The sequence below is a fragment of the Balaenoptera musculus genome, chromosome X (assembly GCF_009873245.2).
Source record: "Balaenoptera musculus isolate JJ_BM4_2016_0621 chromosome X, mBalMus1.pri.v3, whole genome shotgun sequence".
Taxonomy (NCBI): Eukaryota; Metazoa; Chordata; class Mammalia; order Artiodactyla; family Balaenopteridae; genus Balaenoptera; species Balaenoptera musculus.
This window is the reverse complement of record NC_045806.1, coordinates 27837819-27861508: the sequence shown is the minus strand read 5'-3', so window position 1 is coordinate 27861508 and position 23690 is coordinate 27837819. Positions and strand designations below refer to the sequence as shown.

General features: G+C 35.9%; 1 protein-coding gene across 1 annotated transcript in view; it reads left to right on the top strand.

Moving 5' to 3' along the window:
- LOC118889001 (dystrophin) overlaps window positions 1-23690 on the top strand; it is a 1535792-nt gene that overhangs the window by 628900 nt on the left and 883202 nt on the right. The window lies entirely within an intron of this gene.

The window sequence follows — 23690 nt, the reverse complement described above, 5'->3', positions numbered from 1 at the left end:
GTACATATTCTCTGTGGCCTGTGGCTATTTTGACAATGCTGAAAATTGTGTTTATTCTTGCTTTTTCCTTTCATCGTGGTGATTTTAAGAGTCATTAAGCCTTTTAACCTGTTCAGTGTATATTTCATTCATTTCTGTGTTTCCTGGTTGACTCTCCTGCCTGGCCTGTCGTAGGAAGCATGGTGTCAGAGAACAGTACCTACCTCATATAATGAGGGATCCAGGGACTCTCCTTGAGGCCCAGATCCTGCATCCATGTTAAGAACACCTCTGTGATTTTGCTTCTTGATCTATAAAGTGAAAATAATTACTTGGGTCATGGTAAGACGATGAGGATTATGTGAGATAATACTTTTAAAATCAGGTCCCCTTACTGTATGCTCTTAGAGTTTCAGGTAACATTTGTCACATTTGTAACATCATTTTTAACTGTCAGTGTTTTGATCAACGCCTTTCTTACCTGGTATATTGTAAGCTCCAAGAGGGAAAATGATCTATTTTACTCACAGTTGTGTTCCCAGGGACTAACATGGTATCTGGCAAAGAACAATTGTTCAATAAATACTTTTTGGAGGAAAAAAATGGAGGGAACCTTATCGACTTATTCTCACTCAGTTTTTCCCTGTTCCTTCACCAGAATGAATAGAATGAAAACATAGTCAAATTGATATGGTATTTTAAACCAGTCAGAGAAAAGATGGAAGTCTTTCTTAGAGTGAGAAGCCATCAAGTTGTATCACTTAGCAAATTAAGGACCAGGGAAGTTTAGCATAAAGGAGAGGAGTTGTGATAACTGTCTTCAAACATTTGAAGGATTATTACATAGGTAAGAATTTAATCTTGTTCTGAATAGCCCCAAGACATACAAGGATCCAAAGCCTCTGAATTTAAACTACAGGGCGGCAGACTTTTGACTTTATTAAGAGCCACCTCATAGGTCTTCCAAAAGAAGAAACTGGGTGCCTCAAGAGATAGTGTATTTTCTTGCACTGAAGATATCTGAACATAGGTGCGATGAGGGGAAGTTGGAACTTGGGAGTTATAAAAAAAAGGATTTGTAAATCGATTGGGTGATTAGGAGAGGTGACTTTTAAAGTCCATGGAATTCTAGGAGTTTGTGATTCTGTGAGTCTTATTCTCCCAACAAAAGAAAGGCAGGGCAGAAGGTGGGACTGAAACAGGATGAAGATATCAGGAACTCATAAAAGGTGAGAGAAGAAAGTAAGACATATCAGAGGATAACTCTGTTTCAGGCATTTACCTAGAGCCAGCCCTATATAGAGAGCCTTAGTGGGCTAGTTAAAAATCCTTAACAATACCAACATAGAAAATAACTAACAACAATTAAAGTTTCCAAGTGTTCTAACCTACTTCTCAGTTGATAGTTTTGCCACAAATACCTTAGGGCATATCTATATAAAAGGCATAAATTTATTTTTTTCAGTGGTAGAAATGATACCTCTTAAAGAGTTTGTGGCTCCGTGAATCAAAGCACAATTATAAAAATCCTGAGGTGAAGTATATATCAAACATTTTAAATATGTCTAGCTAGAAGACAACACTAATCTTAACTAAATGCTTAGATACTCCTAACAATACCATGTATTCACTATGAAACCTAAAACAAGTTGCCTACTATTCACTCATTCAACTCAGATAATGAGTACCTACTGTGTGTCACTTATTGTGTAAGGCACGGGGGATATAGCATTGAACAAAACGGATATAGTCCCTGATGGAGTTTTCAGTCTTTTGATGAAATTAAGAATGCAGTGAGTGAGAAGTACAGACATTAAATAACTGTGCAATTAGCCACAAAACTGGCTCTGAAATTTGTCTAGGACAACGTTTCTCAACCTCTGTACTTTTGACATTTTGAGCCACATAATTCTTTCTTGTGGTGTGCTACCCTGTGTATTATAGGATATTTAGCAATGTCCCTGACCTCTACCCACTGGAAGGGAAGGCAAATAGCACCCCTCTTGTTGTGACAGGAATGTCCCAGACATTGCCTGATGTCCCTCAGAGAGCAAAATCATCCCTGATTGAGAACTGCTGGTCCAGGGGGAGATCTTTCTGAGGAGGTGACATCTAAGGAAGCTGGTATGTACTTGACGTTGGTCTTGGTAGAACAACGGAATATGTCCCCTGCTCTCAAATGGCTGCAGTCCAATAAAAAAATGTAACCAGAAATTAATATAACGTGATAAGTACTATGGGAATATTGATGAAAGGCTCCTAACCTAAAAGTGTGACCTCAGAGTCAGGCTTTTGGGGGTTGAAATCTTGGTCAGATACTAATCAACCAACTTAGTATCTTCAGGCCCAGTTTTATTATGTGTAAAATGGGGTTAGGAAGGCGACCCATTTCCTAATCTCTTTTTGAGGATACAGGGGTTCAAGTAGGAAAAAGCCTTTATTTTTTATTGAAGTATAGTTGATTTACAATGTTGTGTTATTTTCTGATGTATAGCAAAGTGATTCATATATATATATATAATACACTTTTTCATATTCTTTTCCATTATCGTTTATTACAGGATATTGAATATATAGTTCCCTGTGCTGTACAGTAGGACCCTGTTGTTTATCTATTTTATATATAGTAGTTTGTGTCTGCTAATCCTGATTTATCCCTAATTTATCCCTTCCTCCCCCACCCCTGGAAAAAGCCTTTAGAACTATGCCTGGTGCATAGTAAAAGGAAGGACGAAGAGAAAGAAGAGCCTGCAGATTTTTTTTTTTCTGTGTTGGGCCAGATAACATATACTCTAAGTTTTGTGGGCCAAACAGTCTCTATTCCAGCTACTCAGTTATGCTGGTGTAGTGTGAAAGTAACCATGGGCCATACTTAAATTAATGCGTGTGACTGTATTTCCAGTAAAACTTGTTTTACAACAACAAAATTTGCAAAAGAAAATTTTTGGTAATTCACCAACTCCTGATAAACACACACCATTGTTAACATTGAAAATTATCAAACTTATTTTTTTCTTACATATTTTTATTTGAAAATTTAACTTTAAAAATATATTCTTACATATTTTTAAAGATGTTTGTTCATCAAACTTTTTTTTTTTATTTTTCAAAATTTTCAAACTTGCTTTGTTGGTTCTAGCTCATGAAATAAGTCAAAAGGAATTAAAAAAAACAAATATTATACATACTTTTGAAGAATAAAAGATATTGTTAAATAGCATGATTATACATATACTGATAATACCCAGGAGACTAAGTTTTTTTAATGTGAGAATATTTCTAAAAATATGCTAACATGAATGGAGACAATATAAATATATAAAAGTCAATAGCTTTTCTTTATACTGTCAAATATTTATAGATGTAAATGAAAAAAAATCCCATTTACAATAACAAGAAAATATGAATTAAGGGGAATAAAGTTAACAAGAAAGTTAAGTTTTCCTATAGGGGAAAGAAACTATAAAAATATACATAAGGACACACACCAAAGAAAAATAAACGCAAAGAAATATTTTGTTCTGGGATTCAAAACTTATTGTCAGTAAGGTTATAATACTTGCGAAATTGACATTTGAGTTTAAGGCACTTGTAGTTAGAATGCCCTTGGTGTGTTTGTGGTAATTGGGTAAAATAATTCCAAAGTTTGTAGGAAGTAATATGATTTCAAGTTTTTATAGAAGAATAATGTGTGTGTGTGTAAATTGCTAAGAACTTTATGAATAAGAAGTATATTGTGGAGGTACTTGCCCTTCCAGATTTTGACTGTCCTTTGATTGCAGGTAATTATAATGAAAACCATACTACTGGCACAGTGCTAGACAAATGGGTCAGTGAACTAAAACTGGGAGTTCAAAAAATATCCAGATAAGATAGAGAAGATATTTCACTTCTGTGTGAATAGCCTATATTATTTAATGAATGCTATTGTGTAACTGATTATTCACATGGAGGAAACAAAAGGCCCTGTACCCTTAATGGTATACAAAAATAAATTCCAAGTAGTGTAAGGAGCTAACTAGAAACGTAAACTCATAAAAACGATAAAAGAGAATGTAGGACACTACAAATGTGTGATGAGAGAGGGAGTTTTAGCAAGGCAAGAAAAACCCTGAAAACATAAAATTGGCAGACTGATTTAACTGAAAGTTTAGAGCTTCCATATAGCAAAGGAAGCAATAGACAAAGTAAAAAATAAATTAATAATACTCTTAGAGAAAGTATTTACAAAGTCTATGACCAATGGGGGTTTATATTACTAATATGCAAAGAGGATACTATAAAAGTCTAACAAATAGCCTATAAGTATATGAAATAATATTAATCGCCACTAGTAATAACTACATACAAGATTTATGTAATACAAATATTATGCCTCTGTTTGGTTTAATTTTTGTCTTCTTGATGGAACCATTTACACCAAGTAACAAATTTTAATTTTTCACTACCAGAAACACATATGATCCAATCAGTGCCCTTTGTTATGTTGCAATTGTTAAATAAGTAACATTTTTTTCAGCTTTTTACAATTCCTGTAGAATACTACTGAAAAGTATTTATATTTGGCGGCAATTTTATTTAAATTTAAATATTGTGTTTGTGCATCCAGTTTATGCCACTTACCCCATTTACCCCCACCCTAGGAACTTGTTTGTGCTTAATTGAAACTTAAAAAGAAAAAATATCTGATTCTAAAATTTTTATACTTTTATTTCAAAGGATAAAACATTTTTAATTGTCTGATATAAACAAAGCAGGTTCCCTTTGTTCCTTAGAGGCTTTATACTAAATGGATTTTTAATTCATTGATAGCACATTGGGATTAAATTTCCCCATGATCTTCATATTTCTGTTTTCATAGCAGAAACTAACTTGGTGCATTTACTGCCCTTTATAGAACAGTGCTCTGCAATATATTTTTTTCATACAAATATATATCTCTTTTTAAAACTTGTGTAAATCCTTTCACAAAGAGTTTTCCCAGTTGGATCACCTCTGACTCATACTTCCTGGGGAGGCGTGAGGGTGGAGGGGAATGGCTTTAAGAAATGAAGTGCAAAATGTGTAATGCTTTCCTGTGACACAAATATATGAAATGACCCTGAATGACATCCCTACTCTTGTCTCCTCATTTTTCCCACAAGTATGGTTCTGGTCAATTATAAAAATTGACATTTGCAGTGGGCCCTTCTGTAAAACAGGTACCAACTCGGAAATGATTTATTTTAGAAACAGAGAAGATATAAACATATATATCCCCTGTCTCTGAAGTGTGAAGGTTGAAAAGCAAGGGGATGATCTTTAAAGTGTCTAAAATATTGATTTGTGGCATAGTTTTACAAAAATGCTTCAGATTAGGTTTTTTTTTTTTCTTTCCTTCTGGATGGTCCCTTATGCTTTGGGTCAGTTGGTGGTAAAACTTGAACCTCTTTATTTTTGAATTTACTTTTTAAAAAGATATTATAGTGGGATCTAGCTCCCTTTAGATAGTCAATGCTGAAAAAGTAAGAATCATTCTGCAAAACCAAATCTGATATTTTCCCTAATATCACAAGTTTTGTTTCCTTTGTTTCTATACAATGAATCTTCTCTACCTCCCTCTTCCTGAGTAAATGCCCCAACTCAACATTTACAAAAGGTTCATTTTCAGTCTCTGTATTTATTTCAGGAGCAAAGATATTGGATGTTCAAATTAGAGTTACTTTTCAATATCAGGGTAATAACTTGCATAAATAAATCAGACTTTAGCAAAATAGAAATCTAGCATTTAACAAAATCTCCCCAATATATGCATCTCAAGCCATAGATATATACTTATCCTCCATCATTCCTAAGGAATTCACAACAAAATGACCAAATCAAGTGGAAAAGCTAGAATAAAGTTGTTGTTATTCCTCATCAGGGTATTTTATTATCTTTAAGAAAAATTAAAAAGAAATAATTTACATGAAGCAGCCCAGCCCTTAGTCCTAGCTAACATTTTTTTAGCTCAGTGTTTAAAGTTAATTATCTTTAATTACTTTATCTTTATCTTACAAATTAAAAGATGAACAAAAAATGCAGAATCTGTCAGGTAGTCCGTATTGCATCAGCTGAAACATATAAAGTATAACAGTGAGTTAAACTGCCTGAGAAATTTGAGTTAGTTATTTAAAGTGCCAGGACAAATACTTTAAGGAAAGATGAAATGAAAAAAATGGAGTAGAATATATATGTCTATAAAATACAGTCATATGAGATACATCCATATTTCTTCACTACGTGCACCAGGGTAATACAAAAGAATAACAACAACAAAAGCAGTGTGGTATGTCAGATTTCACCTTTTAATTTAAAAAAATATTCACCTCAAGAGGGGATTTTCTTTTTTGGGTTAACTCAGTTATTTCAGATATTGTTCATTTAAATGGTTGATTTACTTTCCTTCTGAGATTTTTCTTGGGTAAGAAGAAATAGATTTTTGATGTCTATCCTGAGTAGAACTAATTGTATATTACTAATTTTTAAGATCTCTGAGAGGCAGAAAAAGTGGAACTGTGCAACCCTACTGCACTTATAAATCTCCAAATGAAGGGATACATTCCACTGTGTGAAATGTTAAATTAAAAGCATGGTGCAATAATGAAACTTAAGAGCTTTTGCACAGCAAAGGAAACCATAAACAAGACGAAAAGACAACCCTCAGAATGGGAGAAAATATTTGCAAATGAAGCAACTGGCAAAGGATTAATCTCCAAAATTTACAAGCAGCTCATGCAGCTCAATATCAAAAACACAAACAACCCAATCCAAAAATGGGCAGAAGACCTAAATACACATTTCTCCAAAGAAGATATACAGATTGCCAGCAAACACATGAAAGGATGCTCAACATCCCTAATCATTAGAGAAATGCAAATCAAAACTACAATGAGGTATCACCTCACACTGGTCAGAATGGTCATCATCAAAAAATCTACAACAACAAATTCTGGAGAGGGTGTGGAGAAAAGGGAACCCTCTTGTACTGTTGGTGGGAATGTAAATTGGTACAGCCGCTATGGAGAACAGTATTGAGGTTCCTTAAAAAACTAAAAATAGAACTACCATACGACCCAGCAATCCCACTACTGGGCATATACCCTGAGAAAACCGTAACTCAAAAAGAGTCATGTACCAAAATGTTCATTGCAGCTGTATTTACAATAGCCAAGACATGGAAGCAACCTAAGTGTCCATCAGCAGATGAATGGATAAAGAAGATGTGACACATATATACAATGGAATATTACTCAGCCATAAAAAGAAATGAAATTGAGTTATTTGTAGTGAGGTGGAGGGACCTAGAGTTTGTCATACAGAGTGACGTAAGTCAGAAAGAGGAAAACAAATACCATATGCTAACACATATATATGGAATCTAAAAAAAAAAATGGTTCTGAAGAACCTAGGGGCAGGACAGGAGTAAAGACGCAGACGTAGAGAATGGACTTGAAGACACGGGGAGGGGGAAGGGTAAACTGGGATGAAGTGAGAGAGTGGCATGGGCTTATATACACTTCCAAATGTAAAATGGATAGCTAGTGTGAAGCAGCCGCATAGCACAGGGAGATCAGCTCGGTGCTTTGTGACCACCTAGAGGGGTGGGGTAGGGAGGGTGGGAGGGAGACGCAAGAGGGAAGAGATATGGGGAGATACGTATACGTATAGCTGATTCACTTTGTTATACAGCAGAAACTAACACACCATTGTAAAACAATTATACTCCAATAAAGATGTTAAAGAAAAAAAAAGCATGGTGCCACATTACTAACAACAAAATTTATGGACATCTCTGTACTGTATATTTATTCAGTTTAAAAAAAGGTCATTATAGATTAAATTGCCTTCTCTACTGTGCATCATTTTTGTATAAAAGATTTTTAAGACTGATAAGCCCAAATACAGCATTTATTTTCTTCAAGTAGCATTCACCTTTTCCCCAATAACATGTAGCTACCTTAAGAGAAAACTTGCACCATTGCTTAGGCACTCACTACATTTTTGTGGAAAGGCTGTACAGATGATGATTCCAACCTTGACTTTTACATCTTGCCTTCACGTTAGAATTAACCAGAAAGCTCTAAAGAAACATATGTCCAGGCCCCAGCCCAGGTTAATCAAATCCAGATTCCTGGGGGTGAGGTTTGGGCATCATTATTTCTTTAAAGCTGAGTCTAAGGTGCAGCCAGGCTAAGAACTCTTGAGAAGAAACGATGGCTCAGAAAGGTTGAGGAACTTGCCTAAGACTACACAGTTATTGCAATGCTGACCCTAAATCACAGTCTGCTTCCCTGTTCTATGACTCTCCACTCCGTGGGGCTGCCTCTTATAACTAACTTCTTTTCTACTGAAAGAAACAAATTCAAAGAGAGGGGAAGTGAGGGATTATACTTAGGCACAAATTCCAATAAGGCTGTTTTCTCCAGAACTGCAACTTTCCTTATTTTAACACATAACCATATAGCTGTAAGATGCCACTGAAGAAGTGCCCATACAAGTTATCAGATGATTTTGGTATGCGAGTTTATATTTCTTGCAAAGTCAATGACTGAATTTCTTAAAATAGTTGTCCTCACAATGGTGTGTGTGTAACCTGGGGATGCATGAAGACCTTCCAAGGAGTAGGCACAGGTAGTTTTAAAGGACTTTATTTCAGTATCTTCAACTTTCTTTTGTACTCTTCACTGTACCTGAGTTGCCTGAAAAAAGATGCCTGCAGTGAAGAAGTCTCTCTCTCTCTACATATATATATATGACTAATAATTAATTTAAAAACATAATTATAAATATTTTTAGAATTAGCTATATGATAATTGTTCGACTTCAATGGGTAGATCAAAAGAATAAGGGCTTTCACTTGTTCAAACAAGATTCATCTTTTATCCAAACATTTATCCAGCTGATTAAACTTCACTAGTTTATTTTCCTCAAAGCATCTAATTCAGGTGGGTACTAAGTAAGCTAAAAAATTGCCCCAGAGCACTTTGATACTACCCACAGCTCTAAATGTTTCACTTGTTCACAGTTGCCTTTTTTTGAGTGTCCAAGCTACTGATAACATCTTGGATGCTTTGGCAAGGTTCATGAAAAATAAGAAAATGCTGTTCTTGGAGATGGTGTAGTTTGCGGAAAGACCTATGTTTTGAAATTAGACTGACTTGGATTCAAGCTCTAACTTTCCCTTTTGGGAAATTTGTTCAGAGAATCTACCCAGTGTTTCTTCTGCAAAGGGATCTTCTTTCCAGGATCCTTGTGAATATTCAAAGCGATATCAATGTTTAGAAGGAAAAATAGGCACTGGTAAGTGTTAATTCCATTCTTCCCCCAATTAGACTTGTCAAATGGAAAGAAAACTATAAAAAAGAATGAACCAATTATAGCTGACAGAGAATAGCAAAAGATCACTTACAGGGCAAAACTATCTATTAAGTGATTTTAAAATATTAGAAATAATTAACTTTTGTCAGATACTATAACCAAATACCACTCTAATTAAAGTAAAATAAGTGAAAAACTTGTTTTTTTCCTATGTATTTACTCATTTTTTCTTTGCCTCATTCATTCGCTGGCTTAATATTAAGGGCATATAATGTGCCAGACACTATATTAGATGTTAAGTATATTGAAAATCTTATAAGTACAATTATATATATATATACACATATAATTTATAAATTTTATAAATATATAAAATTTCAACTTTGTGTTATCACAATCGATGCCATATGTGTATGGTATTTAAGAATATGTTTATATGAATATACATTCTTCATAGGACCTTGTATGGGATGTAGAGTCTCACCAGACCAGAGGAATCTGCTCACATTCACCTCTCCTTTTGAAGTTCATTAATGATACATCATCCAAATAACACTACAAACTACAGTTTGGCTTGAGAATATATTAGATTTATCTTGCACACAATGAAGCTATAAAACATGTCTAGAGTAATGTGTGTATATATATATATATACACACACATAATGTAATATGTATAGAAAATTATATATCAAATAAAATTTTATATAAATAAAAAGTAGCTTCTATGATACTATATAACCTTAAAGCTTTTGCTTTAATTTTATAGAAATGATGTGAAATATATTCCATGATGTAGTATTATTAGCATTTTAGACTCTGACAGAGGCAAAAGCGAGAGAGAAAGAAGAACAAGAGTAAGAGTATAATGGACAAAGCTTTACTGGAAGCCAAACCACCATTTTATATTTCAGATATCACAGGTTTCCCCATTTTGGTTTGCTGTTGAAATCTTCAGATGCACCTTGCCCATGGCTGGGTTATTTTCAAAGATTAAAATGCTAAACTGGAAATTAAATGCGACTTAATTCCCAATTTAAATTCCCTTGATTTTTGAAAAGTAAAAGATTAAAAGAATTATATAATTGCAATTCTGGAAAATTCTTTATGGAAGAAGTAATTCTGGGAAAGGTGAAATATACAAGTTGGGGGGTGATTTACTGGTGGAGAGAAGAACCTAAGGTATCATTAATTTGAAATGGGTGTGGAAATCTATTTTCACATTGAAAATATACTATATTTTAGTAATTTCCTTGTCATTTGACTGTCTCCTTTTCTGTTATAATATAAATTCTTAATTCCTCATTCCATTTAAGATGACTCATATTGTATTAGCTCTTCTAAAGTTATCAAGAAATAATAGGCTATACAATATTCTACAGATCTCAAAGCAATTATTTTTAGGTTTAAATATTAAACTATTGACCTTTTAATGTCAGTAATATTCCAGGTTTTTTTTTAGAAGAAAACTATACTTAAGTAATAATAAATCTGTGCACTTAAGCAACTCAAGAAACACATTTAAAATTTGGTTTTTAAAATGCCAACTCCAGACAATAGGATTTTCTGTTTTCAAGTTAATTATCTTAACAGGCTGAGCCGGAGGCAAGGCTACATCCAATCAAAATGTCCATAGAAGTTCTGCTATAATTTTCTTGTGGCCTCATTGGGTAACTCTTAATGCCTACTAGGAAAATGGTCCAGATAAGGAAGAGCTCTCTCTTATTAGATAGCAGCTTTACTTGGCCATTTTTTCCTCCCAGCACATAAAATGTATGCTCTTCACATGCAAGGTAAACTTCCTTGAGTATGCGTATGCACCATGGACTATAGCAATTTCCAGCGCACGGCTCACTCTCATAAAAGCATAATGCAAATGAGACTGATATCATTGTTTGAATCTGTTCTCATTTACAGAAGATGAATCCATTTGCAATGATCTGTACTTTAGCTATTATGAGTAACCAAAGACTTATGACATATTGTACACATTGTGGTGATGGAGAACTGTCATCCTGATATGTGACCCTCAAAAGTCTCAGTGATGTTGAACAGATCCAGGGCTTCTTCATGAAGGTTCCAGCTCAGTCTGAAGGTAGCCTCACAGCCCACTTCTCTGTGAGACTGGGAGGGTCTTCATCTGGGCAGTAACACATGTCAGGATTCTCAATTTTCCTAACAGTATATTAATAAGCAGCCACTCATTCAGTATCCAAAGCTTATCTGTCTTTCCCAATTAGGACTCACCATGCTTTTATTATACAGTTTCAAAAGTTCTGCTATCTTACTCCTCTCAAAAAACCTGGCAGGAGGTGATATTTAAGGATGATACTACAACCCAATGGTCACTTCTAAGTAGCTCCTGACCCTACAGCTTTGTTATTCTGTAACTCCAAGGAATTGCTATCCATCGTTCCCTTTGGAAAGTCTAGGATCTTTCCTTATACCAGAAAGCTATCGGGCCACGCCACCTTGCCTTCCCCAGAATAAAATACTGTGAGTTTTATTTTAATATTACGTACTCAGACTCCATCAAAGATCAATCAAGAAAATCATTAAAAATCTTTTTTTTATATTTGATGTGTATTTCTCAATAATCCGATCACTTCATATGGTCAGTATTATCAGAGGATGCTCGCATGAGGCATATACCATTTAGGATTTAACACTAAGACAAAAAGTTGTGTCTTATGAAAGATAGGCTTTATTATTTCTTATAAGGGTATTTCCTCCCTAAACGGAGGCACCGAAGTGGCCATCTGTCATCAGTTTAACTCTTGAATCTTGCTCGGGGTAATAGATTTAATAAATCCGAATGATCTTCTGGCCGAGTTATGTTAACTTAATACATGTTAAATTTACCTTTGTTTCATGGGACATTTTGTGCCTAAGCACACTCATCAGAACTCAGATCATTACCATGGTCTTTATTTCTTCTAGCAAAGGAATGAAAACAATTTCTCCGAAAGAACTCTGATACCTAGGAGGACATTGCTGCTTTATCTTTTTTTCCTCATACCACCACCTCCAAGATTATAAAAGAACTTTAAAAATCTCTTGTACAATTGTTAGTGTCTGGCTTTCATGGAGGATCAAACGAATGTAGTTAAAGCTATTTTGTGGATGGTGCCCAACACAGCCTGGCACCAGCCAAAATGAGGCCATTCAGAATTATATTTTAGAGTCGCTTTAGGACAGAGAGTTAGGGAATTTGCATTGTATTAGATATTCATTGGCATGGGATGGCTAAGGGATATGTAGTCATTACATTATACAGGAACACATTCTGATTTTTAACAATAGTTAACCTCATTAATATATTTCACACTATATTTCTAGTGCACATTAAAGTAATTTATTGACATTAATTATTTTTTAAAATTGTCTTGAGGCTATTGGCTTGGAGGGTGTTCTGCCCATAAGACAGATTTCTACATGTCTACTACATCCCTTGACTTGGATGTCCTGAATGTCCCACTGATTCAAAATAACTCAATCCTTTCAACATCCCCCAAACTTGTTTTTCTTTCTGTATTTCTTCTATTAGCTGATGGTTTCATCATTCCCTTAGTCACCCGAGCTGAAAAGACACTACAGTCATCCTAGATTCCTATTCATTCTGCCTCTTTCTCACTCAAATCTGTACCCAAGTGCTGTCAGTTTGACCTCTGCAATATTTCTCAAGGCATTTATAATCTGGCTCTCCTGTCCATTTTCAGTACGGTCTTTTGTCAATCCACTATTTTACATCATTTCATTTTCATTCTTACCACTATTATTCATCCAACAAATATTTATTTAGCTTCTTCAATAATTATTATCATTATTATTAATTATAACTAGATGCTGAGGATATACAAGTGAATATGACAGACATGATCCCAGCAGGGATGTCAGACTTTACACAAGTAATCAACTATGATGAGTCTCACGAGGCAAGCATGAGAGGGAAAGAGAGGAGAGAGCCATTTGGGGTAGAGTTAGAAATCTGAATTAGTTTCTGTGTCAAAGGAAGCTTCTCTGAAGAAATGATATTTGAACAGGGAATTGAAAGATAGTTAAGAATTGACCACACAAGAATGTTGTGGTGTGGGGGAGAATTTTCCACACAGAGGGCGTACCACATGGAAAGATCTAAGAGAGAGTGTCACTCAATAAAGGGACTGAAAGAATGGGTGGGACAAGACTATGTTTGAAAGGGAGAGTACCAAGAAACCAAGCTCAGAAGGAAGTGAGGCCAGACCCTAGAGAGTCTTTGCATCCTGTTGGAGAGGCTTTTCATTGCCCTCTGGGCTTTGGAAAGTCATTGAGTGGTGATCAGCAGCAAAGAGTTGTGATGAGAGTTGAGATCCAAGACTTCTTTTGCTGAAGAGTGAAGAATGGTTCAGAGAGAAGCAAGTCTGAAGGAAAAAAAAAAGAGGCTATTGCTGTAATCTTGGCAAGAAGTGACAGTGATCTTGACTAAGATGGTTCTAGTGAGGGTGCAAGGAAGTGGGCAAATCTGAGGAAAACGCAGGAGGTAGGATTGACCCGGGTTGGTGTTAGATTGAATGAATATGGGGTAGAGTCTGAGGAAGCAGTCATGTGTGATTCCTAGTTTCTGACTTGATTTTTCTAGGGAGATGACACTACCATTAGTGGAAATGTTAAAATAATAAGTGCTATGTTGGATGAAATAATGAATGAGTAAATGCATAACAAGGGGAAAGGAAGAGATTTGGAGGGAAAGAGAGGGTGAGTTTGTTTTGGATATGTTAATTTGATATCTCTGTGAAGCTTCTAAGTGAAGGGTTGAGTAGACAGAGTAGTGCATGTGGATGTCCGGAAGAGAGGTGGACCCCATGAACTAGATGTCTTCTCCTACACATGTCACGCTGCCTCATGCCAGTCTACTTGTCACAAACATTTGCCTGGAGCCTTCATCCCTCACCTGCCTTTCTATCCTCAGCTAAAACGTCCCCTACAATAATTCTTCCTTGTTTCCACCATCCTCTAATTTGCTGATATGATTACTTTCTTTCTATGTTCCCCAAATACTTGTTTTATTAACCTAACAAATAGTTCCTCAAGTGGTAAAATTGTGTAATTTGTTTGTGATTGTTTCCCCAACTAGATTAGGAGCACCTTGAGGGCAGAAAAAGTGTTTTCCTCTTTTATGTCCATGCTTAGCACTACATCTGGACCACTGTGGATCTAGCTTTCTAAGATGAATATATTCATTAATCTATCGAATGGCCACTATATTCCAAGCAATGTTCTGCACACCATATACAAGAGAGAATAGGTCCATGTTCTCATAATCCCAGATTCTAGTAAGCTGAGATAGGAGACAAACTGATAGAGGGGGGAAAAAAATATCAAAAAGTGAGAGAAGTATGCAGAGAATTAAGAGAGTTAGAAAGGTTTAAAAGTTGTTTTAAGACCTCTCTGAGGTGGTGATGTTTTATTTTTTTATTTTTTATTAAATAAGCTTACGGTCAGGAACTTATACTACAGTAACTTTTTTTTTTTGGCTGCGTTGGGTCTTTGTTGCTGCGCTTGGGCTTTTATTTAGTTGTGGCGAGCGGGGGCTACTCTTCGTTGCGGTGCACAGGTTTCTCATTGGGTGGATTCTATTGTTGCAGAGCATGGGCTCTAGGCACGTGGGCTTCAGTAGTTGTGGCACTCGGGCTCAGTGGTTGTGGCTCACAGGCTCTAGAGCGCAGGCTCGGTAGTTGTGGTGCACGGGCTTAGTTGCTCCGCGGCATGTGGGATCTTCCCGGACCAGGGCTCGAACCTGTGTCCCCTGCATTGGCAGGTGGATTCTTAACCACTGCGCCACCAGGCAAGCCCCTGACGTGGTGATTTTTAAGAATATAAGATTGACAAAAAAGAGCTAGGTATTGATCTGGGGGCAAAGCATTCCAGGTATAGGGAGTAGCTAGTGCAAAAGTCCTAAAAATGAGCTAGCTTTGTAAGTTGAAGGAACGTCAAGAGAGCCTTATAAGGTTGTTAGGGAAAGATGATGAGTTATATATTCCCCTTGGTTTTGAAGCACATCAAGTCATACCTCAAGTGACTTTATTCTTAGCCTCATCTCCTGGGTGTGATATTTAAGGTAAATGTCTTAATTAACATGAGATACTCTGTGTAGTAATGCCCAAGTGTCACAAAGATTTACCTAAAGGAGACATTTGTTCCCATCATATACCATCCAATGGAAACACACGATGGGAATAAAGAAATGAATTTCATTTATGAAAGGTAAGGACTGCACAAGTGGTCATAGCAACTTCAAATTCCAAAGCACCTGAGAGTAACCTCTAAGGAAGATTTAAAGGCTAGAAAATAGCCTAGGATCCATGAAGATAGATTTGCTTGAGGTGATAGGTTTAAGCGTATATCTTCATGAGTGTATGTGCATTTAAGTTTATATTGGCCAGTTTTATTTGCTTGTTTATTTGTTTCCAACATGTCTTATCTTAGGGCCAAATGTTTCCCTAGTGAGTAAGCACTCTGACTATGCCAGTTGCTATATTTTTATGCAACCTTCAACTCCTCATACTAAAGTACCTCCAGAATAGAAAATAAATCTTTTCAACGTTTCGAAAGAGGCTCTCCATATATTCCCCTTAAAAGTACCAGGCAGACATATTTTTCAGTTCTTAACATACTGCCTGTTGCCAGGAAGTATATTCAAACCTTCACAAGTTATTCATGTAACCATGCACACTTACTGGTGTGCTTCTGCTTTGGTTGCTCCTTGAAATTGGAAACTAAGTTCCTTCCAGGGGTGGAGGGGAGGATCTATGGAAAAGGAAAAGTAATTTCACATTTAAAATAAGATATATGTGAGCCATAGCTCTGTTTTGTTTTTAATTTACCATAGCTCCAAAAGGGCACCATTGCTTTAGAGCAGGGGTCAGCAGACTTTTCTGTAAAGGGTCAGATAGTAAATATTTTAGGTTTTGTGGGCTATAAGGTGTCTGTTGCAACTATTCCATTCTTCCATTGCAATGTGGAAACAGTTATAAACAATATGTAAACGAAGGTGTATGGTGGTATTCTAATAAAAGTGTATTTACAGAAAGAGGCAGGGGCCACATTTGGCTTGAGGGCTATAGTTTGCAGACTCTTGCTTTAGAGCTAACAATTTGTCAACAGGTGTTAACTGTTTTGGGAAGCCTGTAATTAGGGACTATAACACCTAAAAGATTTATCTCTTCCTTTTTCTCTCTCCTTTTCTGGTCGTGAAAGGTAAGGGCTAGAAATGCAGTTGATGAGAAAGTTCTATCAGTGCAATTACGGTGGTTAGAAACACAGTCGGCAGCCTGTTGGTCAGTCGTATTTAGTCTCTGGCAACTTCACTTTCACAGAATCAGTTCACATGTTTGTTCTGTCTTTTTTCCGGCAAGGGTATTATAAATTAAAATGATGTGGGGTCACCTTTTGTTCATGACCTTGATGGTGCTTAATCAACTCACTCACCAGTTTTCTCATTTGTATAAAGTAAGATCTTTTGTCTAAATGTAGACTCTTGCAGCCTTTTCTCCTGTCCACTTTTTCTGTAACCATTAATGATGAATTTATTTAGCTTTGAACCATTTGTTTTTATTTCTATTCACCTTGAAAAGTGGAATACAAAGCAGCGCTGTAACTTGTATTTTACCTTATTCACACATAACGACTTATCGTACTCCATAAAAAAAAGGAACAAAATCATCTGGCAACAGGTTGAGTGCACATTTATCAAATAACAAGAGAAGAAAAGTCTTCAATCTTTCTTTTGAAAACTCAATTTCCTAAAGTATGCACGTAAATATTCAGAATTGTAGTTAGAAGGAAAAATGTCTTTAGAATGAAAATATTTTAACTGATTAGTGTATAAAATGATTTTGCAGGAAGCATCAGAAATATATGGGCAGAAGATTATTTGCTTAGTAACACTTGCTTTACTAAAAACACCTCTATGATTTTTCAGGCTTACTTGATTATTATTTAATGTGTGAACGTGACCTGCCTCTTCTGGGATACAATTATGTTCATGAGGAGTGTCTTTTTTCTCCAGTGATTCCCCTTTTTTTATTGTCAATAGGTCATAAGAATAGCGTACCCAAAAATACACATGTTGATGAAACTGTGAAAGTATCTGATATATATGGGTATATGTATATATGTGTGTGTGTGTGTGTATATATATATATATGCACATAGATATATGTATATATGTGCATGTGTCTCACACTGTCAGGTGTCTCATCCTGCAAAAGGAATTAGGTCCAAATTAAGAAAAAATACATATTCTTGGACATTTAATATCCTTGAAACAAAATCCCATATGCTAATAAATACTTGTCCAGATCATTCTGATGCCTCCAAATGATAGCATGTTTGAGATACATTGTGATTTTTACTTTGATCCACAGTTTTGCAATTAGTATGCAAAACCTTCAAGTTTTACCTATTTTCTCAATTCAAGTGAATTAAAAATATTCAATTTGAGCCAATTTCATAAACATATTTCGAATGGCCTCTATATACCAGCGAGGTTATAAAGAATTGGCCCCATGAATAGAAAATTGAATAACTATGGTCTCTGACTTCAGTGAACTCACGGGTGACTGAGGTATACAGACAAAGTTACAGTTTACTATAGATTATAAATCCAAAATGAAAACACTATATAATAGAGGATAAAGAGGGGGAACACAGGCAACAGAAATAATTCTGGCTGTGGAACTTGAAAAAAAGTTTAGAAACCCTGTTCAGGTAAATTTAATATGAGGAACTATTTACATAAATATCAAGACAGTTAAAAAGCCCAATAAGGGATAGTGAGGCAGCCCAGAGATTAGCATCTTTGGGATGCAGTTACCTCCTCTAGGGTTTTAGGAATAAGGGAGAAAGGGATATTAACAGAGTTTAAGAGCCATACTGAGTGGGCTAGAGCTGGATTCAGGATGGATGCTGCTTGTTGGGAGTTGGAGCCAAGGAAGGAGAGTCTTTCCAGTGCACACTGGAACCCTAGGGAATATGAAACCCCTGCTGGAGTCACTACCAGCAGAGACAATTGGAAAGAAATATCCTTGTTTATCTCTTCCTCCCACCTGCCAGTCTCTTATCAGTGTTTCCCATTGACCAAAACGAGTGGGAAGCCAATTGACGAGGGTTTGTGGGAAATGTAGGTTGCAATGAACATGAGAGGAACAGATCTGAGAGCAAACAGGAAAATTATCAGCACAAGAAATAGGAAACATAAAAATTTTTAATTTTATTCCAGCACCCATGCTGTTCTCACACCCTTATTTTTTTTCTCTTTGAGAAATATGAAAATATATCAAAAGTAGCAGGTGTAGTAGAGTTACAGCATGCATACCAATGGATATAGTTCACTATCAATTTTCAGAAGAAGACTAGGAAAAGAGAAGGTATTTGCTAAAGCAGAGATTATGGGAAACCATTAAGGAAAAAATTACTATTATCACATGTCTTGAAATTAAATTTTTTGGTTGATGATTTTTCCTTCCTTTCTTTCAAAACTGAGAAGATAATATGTGCAATTTTTCCTTTGTTGTCATTATATTGATGTCAAAAATAAAGAATGTACATATTCTAAGGGAAAAAGATGAGTAGAAACAAAAAGAAAAGAAACTTGATAGAATAAACAAATATTACAATACTTTTATCTCAATTAAAACCGAAAATGACACCCATCTTTTCTCCAAATAGAAATTAGGTAGCTGGAGTAGTGGAACTTTCTCCTCCATGGCAACTCTAGAGAAGGGGCAGATGGCATGAGATTGTGGACAGATGGACCCATGGAGAGGCCACATTTATAGTTATTGTTAAAATTTTACTTCCAGTTTCACCCAAGCCTTCTACAACATTTCATTTTCAGATTGTCAATATTCTCTTGGTTCACCAGCATCATCTTATATATGGACGCATAGAAACCTCTTGTTATGAATTTACATTTCTCACTCGTTATTTTAGGAAACTATTGTAGATGTTTGACTGAACCAAGGTGATGGAATCCAGCTTGGTTAGAGCAAAATACTAATAGATAAACGAAGGTTAAGACTTTAACTCTATATGAATCATCATGTGGCAAACAGAGTCCATGTCCCTGATCCTAGTTTGTCTTGCAGGAATCAGTGACAAGAGAGTGGTTCAGAGAAAATTATCACACCTAATAGTTAAACAATGCAGTGTGCTTATTCTGTTGCTAGCAGTCCAGTGCTTATTTTGTTCCTTAAATTTGCAACAACATGGATGGACTTGGAGGGTATTATGCTAAGTAAAATTAAGTCAGACAGAGAAAGACAAATACTATATGATGTCACTTATATGTGGAATCTAAAAAATACAACAAACTAGTGAATATAACAAGAAAAGAAGCAGACTCACAGATACAGAGAACAAACTAGTGGTTACCAGTAGGGAGAGGGGGAGGGGCACTATCGGGTTGGAGGAGTGGGAGGTACAAACTATTGGGTGTCAGATAGACTCAAGGATGTATTGTACAACATGGGGAATATAGCCACTATTTTTTTAATAACTGTAAATGGAAAGTAACCTTTAAAATTGTATAAAAAATAAAGGATGATAAAAATTAAATTAAATTGAATTTTAAAAACTCAGTAAAAAAAAAAAAAGAATTAATGGTTGTTACTTAACAAAGTTACCTGGGGAATCCCGGGGTTTCACTAACATACACCCCATTGTTATTAACAGATGGAAGGTAGGCCAGGATTAACAAGAAATATTTACTAAAGAAATCAATTGACCTCATGATGCCATAAAAGAGATGCACTTAGGGTGTTAAACCATCAAAAAAGAAATAATGTGAATAGGTGATGAATAAAAAATATACCCCCTTTTATTGGCTTTCTTTGGTTTTCATAGTAAGTGGCTTGTTGGGAGACTATAACTCTTTGTTCTTCAGGTTCTCAAGGGACAAATCCATGGTACAAAGTATATGTGGTAATGAGCACTGTCTATAATAAAAGCTTATATAGATCAATTAATTGCCCTTGCCTAGGCAGTCATTTCTAAACAAGGCCCTAAGATCATTAACTGTAATGGAGCCCATTCATACCATCCATTCTTGACACATCCATGTCTCCTTCAGGGACTTGGTCATCTCATTGGCTGCACTGCCTTGATAGAGGAAGATTCTGTAATTCTTGGTTATGGCCAGTTATGAATTTATCCATTAATCTATTGCATTTTAGAACAGAATTGTATTTCTTTCTGCACGATTCCTATCTTGGTACTAAAAAAGGGCAGATCTGCTCAGTGTAAGCAAGGACAGATCAACCAGTCAACTCAAAGTAGGCACGAGTTACACAGGCAGTCTGTTTGAGTCACCAGCAAGGTAAAGCAGAGAGAAAAAAGAAAGAAGTAGAGTCATATGGACAGAAGAGCTATGGCTTGCAGATATTTGGCAAGAATTGAATACATTTTGTGTAGTTTTTCTGGACCAGCTAATTTTTGGAAGTTATTTACAAGATCAGGGTAAGTGGTACTGTCATGTTCACACATGAGAAAACATCAAGGGAAGACTTCAGCTCAAGGAGGTGATAAAGAGGAGAGGGACTAATTATTTGCATTAGCCATCAAAGGCAGGAAAATTATATGCTTGAGCTCAGCAGGGAAAATTTAGGTTAAATATTAAGCAAAATTTGTTATATATCCAAAGTGTTTTCTTCAAGCCACTTCTATGCTTTCCTACATTCCCTCAGGAGATTTCGATTTTTTTTTAAGCTGTAATTGGTCAAGGCTTGATTTAATGTCAGTCTGTTATTTTTTGGGATTATTAAAATTGCTTGAACTCTTTCAAAGAGAAGATTGGTGATTTTTTTTTTAAGATTAGTGATTATTAACATTCATTTCTAGAGGAAGAGGATAGGAGTCCAATGGTAAGGCTGAAAGCAAGATATCAGTATGTTGGGGCCGTAAGGAGGTAGGACACAACTAAGTAAGATCATTGCCCAGAGGACCAGAGATCAAAATAATAGGTGTTAATCTGGGATTGGGGAGGACTTATTGCTGGTGTTTGTAATCTAGCTTGGAAGCCTACGAATCAAATAAGAAATCTGGCCCAGGAATGGACCAATGGACTAATGGCTTCCCGAGAGAGAGAGAGAGAGAGAGAGAGAGAGAGAGATCATCAGGGCAAACCGAGAGATCATGCCAATGAACAAGTTTTGTAGGGCATTTCATATCCTCATCATTGGGCCAGTAGGCTCTTCAGTGATGGTGCAGACTCCATCCTGCTGGTAGTACCCACATACTGAAGTCAAAAATGTGGCAGTGGGCAGCATGCTTACCTTGTGTAAATGAGTTGTTTTTCCCTTTTAATGAAAATGTCTATTTAATAAAATGTCTTTTATGAAATATTGACCCAAAGATTCCAACCAAAAGAAAAAATATGCAAGGTAAATGATATTTATTTTTAAATTCCCCTAATGCTCCTCCCACTGGAAAGTGAGGAGAGGTGGGAAAAGAGCAATCTTTCAGCAATTCTGTGACTGCAGAATGAGAAGGGAAAGGGAAGAAGGTGAAAGCAAAACATCTTAGAGGTATGGACTCTCAGGCATTAAAGGTCTCTCACCTATCCTTTAAATACATCCCTCTCCAAGATGTGAAATGATATATTTGTTTCATATTCACTACCAGACATATATTGAGCGCTAACAACATACTAGAGACTTTATTAGCCTGTTGAGTTATCAAGATGTATAAAACATCATTCATAACTTACAGAGCTCAGACTAATCAAAAGAGACAGATATAAGAGGACATAATGTTATGGAACTCTGAAATGCTTCTCTCCTTTAATTCTCAAAAGAATCCCAGAAGGTCACCTTAATTATTATTTCCAAGTTACAGTTGAGGAAACTAAGGCTTCAAGAGGTTAAGAAACTGAACCAAGATTGCAAAGGCAGTAAGTGTAAGAGTGAGAGTTGATTCCATGGTCTGCCAGATTTCAAAGCCCACATTGCCAACCGCACATGGCATTGCCTTTCTCATGTAAATGTATCATTAAACTCCTTTCAAATCTGTTCTTGAACTCCTACACCCAGCATGCAGAATCAGACCAGCATTATTTATACAATATTTCAGCTCATTTATAGATGAAATACCATTTTTGTTTACTAACCTATGATCTCTAACTATGCTGGATTCCTCTGGTTAAGAACAGGCTTGATTCTATGGAAGATGGTATGCCTAGCTGCACAGGTAGGGGGTGAAGTGAACCCAGCCAGAAAGGTTAGAAAGCATCTAGCAGATCATTAAACAACTGCTTTTCAAATGTGCAGAACACAACCCATTTGTTACCTGGGGACTGCCTGTATTGATTCTTCCCAGGGAAGTTACTTATTTTTATACATGTGTGCTGTGTTCTATCCGTAACGCAGTTCGACACGGTAACACTCAAGTGCATTATAAAAAGAAAAACAGCTGCTGCTAATAATGCTGTTTGTTTTTGTTTGTATCATGTAAGCAGTAAGAACAAGTTTTCTTTCTCTTTTCCCAGGTATTTTTTTAATAGTGTCAAGTAATGTAATTTTGTCAGAGTGGAAAGTGAAGACCAAGACTTTCCCATTAAGCCATTCTGCCTGACTTTTCCTTCTGGCAGCTTTACCTGTTTGTTCATTTATTCATTCATCAAATATTTATTGAATGTCTGCTATGTGCCAGGCACTGCTTTAAGTACAGAGATAACATAAAAAACAGAGCCTCTATTTAAGGAGCTCGTATACTAGTGGGGAATTTAGAAAAAGTATGAAATAAACAAATAAATAAGTAATATGCCAAATGATAGTGTTGAGAAGAAAACTACGGGTAAGGGGGATAGAGAAAAAGTACCAGAAATTGATGTTTTGTATATGGCAGACTGTGGAGCCCTCTATGAGCTGGTCCTTGAACAGAAATCTCAAGGAAGTGAGGGAATTAGTCATTCACATATATGAGGGAAGAACATTTCAGGTAGAGGAAAGAGCAAATGCAAAGTCTTGAGGAATGGCACATGGGTGTGGTATTTTAAAATAAAAAACTTTTTATTTTGAAATAAATACTCACAGGAAGTCACAAAAATAGTTTGGAGAGGTCCATAGTACCCTTCACCCAGCTTCCCTTAATGGTTAGCACCTTATATACATACAACAACTCTATATAATATCAAAACCAGGAAATTGACATTGGTACAATCTACAGACCTTATTCAAATCTCACCAGTTTTTACATGTACTCATTTGTGTGTGTATTCTTTGTAACTTTATATCATATGTAGAGGCATGTAACCACCACCACTCTCAAGATGTAGAATGGTTCCATCTTCACAAAGGAACTATTTTGAGCTACTCCTTTATAGTCACTTCCATCTA